At 30.9% G+C, this 3,473-nt stretch overlaps 1 long non-coding RNA gene across 2 annotated transcripts; it reads right to left on the reverse strand.

Moving 5' to 3' along the window:
• Positions 1 to 345: 345 nt before the first annotated feature.
• LOC149536340 (uncharacterized) lies at positions 346 to 1,257 on the reverse strand. Of its 2 annotated transcripts, none has more exons than XR_016357403.1 (3): positions 945 to 1,257; positions 780 to 857; positions 346 to 592 (listed from the first exon to the last, which is right to left on the reverse strand). It is a non-coding gene; the product is annotated as an uncharacterized LOC149536340 (long non-coding RNA). The 2 variants fall into 2 exon arrangements; XR_016357402.1 differs by having other exon boundaries at positions 702 to 857.
• Between the last annotated feature and the right edge of the window lie 2,216 nt (positions 1,258 to 3,473).

Below are 3,473 nucleotides of genomic sequence, written 5' to 3' on the forward strand. Positions count from 1 at the left end.
AAGGTGCCCTGTTCCATCTTTAGACTATTATTATTAAAAATAGCCAGAGGTTTCTAAAGGTTAATTCATTATCTACACTGTAGAAAAATGCCCTGTTCCATATTAGTGGATAGTAATTACAATTCAATCTGATGGTGATGACCTGTCAAGGAGCACCTGGAAATCTTCCTATTCTCTGAAGCCCTAACTTTCTTACGCTAGTACTTATTAAGGGAGAAACCTAGATGAATGAGGGAGAAGGAAATTGAGGATAATAAAAATGGACAACGGGGGACTCCTAAAGCTTAAATGCGAATCAGGAGGAGGCACCGGATTGAATTAATTGAGGTAAATAGAAAAAATGTCTCAATGGAAATCCTAATTTTAGAAGCATTATAAGTAATTTTTTACACCAAAATTTATTCAGACATATCAAAACGCCTGGCAGAAAGTATAAAGAAAATGATATAAATAAAATTTACCAATTGCGTTGAGCTAGTCCAAGAAATATGAAATAATAAAAATTAAAAAAACCGATACACATTGCCTGGAAATTGAAGAATTCTGCTGCTTTTCCCGTTCCTCAGCTCAGCTCCGCCTCTTCGATTTCTCTCTGTAAATTAGGAAAAATCCATGAGCTTCAGATATATTGAACAATACAAATTTACAAATTAGTAAACAGCCCTAACAAGAGATTCTGTTTCAAAGAAAATGCCAGATACCTATACAAGACAATACACACAAAATTTAATTTGAAGCCGTACTGCACAGCCTTTGGTATTTTTAGGGCTCTTTCTCACTTTTTAGGAGGTTTCGCAATAAAAACAGGGCAATTCGCATCGTGTGCAGATTAATCGCTTATACTCCCCAAAAAGGCCCTGCAAAACATGCAACAAACGTATAAAACACTATGCATTGAAAGGAAAAACAGTCAAGAAAATATTTAAAGTATAATAATCTCAGACCTCTTTAGGGCATCCTAGCCATGGCTTCTCATCTCCACACTTTTCCGAGTACAAGTAAGTTTGCCTTCTCCAAAGACCAGATGTGAATAGGAACAATTGAATAAACAGAGATCAAAATTGATTAATGAAGAGAAAGATTAATAAAGATATTTCTTCCATTTCCATAACTCCCGGTTTTTCCCATTCATGGCCAACGGTTCGATCGCTTTTTGGCTCTCCCATACCAGATAGCCGTTAGTGGAGTACGAACAAGAATGTTTTTTCAAATATCTGATTGTCTTTCCATTTGCTTTTATTTTCTCCGTTGCAATTGTTTTTCAACTGGCATTTCTACCTTCAGTTTTTCACATTTCATTCTTTTAAGTTGAAACTTGAGATAAACTAATTCCTACGTAAAAGCAATCATTGATAGTAAATATGAACATCAATTTTAAAATTTGAATAAATAGTAATTTTATAAGTCACTAATTATATTGAAAGATTCAATGGATATTGTAATGATCTATTTGAGAAGATACTATCAAAATTACAATAGAAATGTTTTATTTCGAGTTCTTTTATGAAAGTTTATTCGTTTGATATTATTAATAGTTGAGAAAGAAAATGTATTAAAATTTCTTTGATTTATTTTAATATGAAAAATATGTTTATACACTAATGATAAGAACAACAAAGTGAATAAGAATTATGTGTATGTATTGGGGACAAATCTCTCTGTCTTTAAAGGATTACATACATATTATTCTATATGTGGGCATAAATTTAGAATGAGTATGCAAGGGAAATTTATGGATTAGATGGTATTTGATCTCATGACACTATTGTGAATGCAAGATGTGAATGATTTGTGTTTTTAAAGTTGATCAATGCTCAATACAAAAATTAGGGCAATTGTCTAATGCAACATTTCAAATTCAAGGAAAGAAAAAGAGTTGTAGATCATGTCGTTGGCTATTATTATTTTAGCCAATAATAAACATTTTGTTAGGTACACTATTAATTAGTCTAGTCGTGACCTACACATTTTAAGTTTAGTATACCTTGTTATCAAGTACCCATTGTTTGTTTAATAAAGCATGTATTTAACATTTGGCCTTTGATGTCAATACATATTGTCTAATGTACCCAAGTTATTTTTCAAACTAATGTAATGACGAACAAAATATATTTTTCTCACTAGTACATAGTTAGGAATTAGTCTATATGCAAGTAGTTTCTAATATGTTATTGTTTCCCATCCTTTAAAGTAGGCTTTTAAAATTGATTTAGTTAATTTCATTACAGTGTTGTTGCAAAAACATGTTCAATGTAGTCATTATTTGCTACTCCAAATGTTGTCTCATATTATTCTCACCCATTTTCATTTATTTCATCATCTTGACTAATATTCTTAGATGTTTAAGCTTTTGTGTGCTAGACAATGAGATCTTTTTAAAAACTAATATGATGATTGTTGACAAAGGAGTCAACTTCATTAATATCACACCTAACTTATATATGTCCTTGCATGACATAGTCAAGGATTTTAATTTTGTTTGAAGAGAACCAAAATAAGGTTTTCTATTTGGAGCATGTGAAAGGAAAATGAGAGGGAAAGCTTGCACGAGAAAGGAAAAGTATGTTAATCAACTTGACCCTTTAGGGTTTTCTAGGTTACAATAATTGTATTTAGCAATTTGAAGGGGAGCTATAATGACAACCCTGAGGTTCGAAGGTTGTTTGAAGGTTGTATATTTTTGGAAAGAGTCTGAAGAAGCCTCACAATTGTGTTTTCTCTATTCATTTTCCTTACATACATATAGAAGCTTGAAGTGACAAGTTTGTAGTTTTTGTTGACAAAATTATTTCCTTATCATAAAAAATTATTACTATCCATCAATATAGGGCATATGAGGGAGTTCTAAACTCATGCATTAGTTGAAAGTATCCTTAGATGAGAAGGTTGTTGAGATTTAAGCTATAAGTATAGTCCAATTTCAGAAAAAAAAATGGTGATAATAATGACATAGATGGTGTTATTTGGGTGATCTATTTGAAATTTGTAAATAGTTATGATTCATGAGTTCTATAAATGTTCCATCCACATTGGATGCCTTTAATGCATAGATTACTCAAGAAAAAAATCATCCACAAAGATACAATGTTTGAGTCTATATGCAATGTCATCTTAACATAAATGTGCATGAGTTGTAAAGAATAGAATGTGAACTCTCGATAATGGTGTAAGATGAGAGTAATAAAACCACTCAAATAAAGATTCATATATTACTATCTAAACCAATTTCTTCATCCTCTCATAGGTCTATTAAGAAAGAACCATATGATACTCTTCATTTAGCAATATTTAAGGAATCGTGCATGGCATATACATAGAAAGATTGAACTAGCAAATTTGTATTATCAATGAAAGCTCAAAAGATAAATTAGATTGTTATTTCCATTAGTGACTTCAAAATATCATTAACATACAACACAACATGATCATGAAGTTTATAAGAGCATGCAAAAAAATAAAAAAATAAACTATGA

Source organism: Cupressus sempervirens, chromosome 10, assembly GCF_028749045.1.
Source record: "Cupressus sempervirens isolate cs-2001-9-10 chromosome 10, ASM2874904v1, whole genome shotgun sequence".
Lineage (NCBI taxonomy): Eukaryota > Viridiplantae > Streptophyta > Pinopsida > Cupressales > Cupressaceae > Cupressus > Cupressus sempervirens.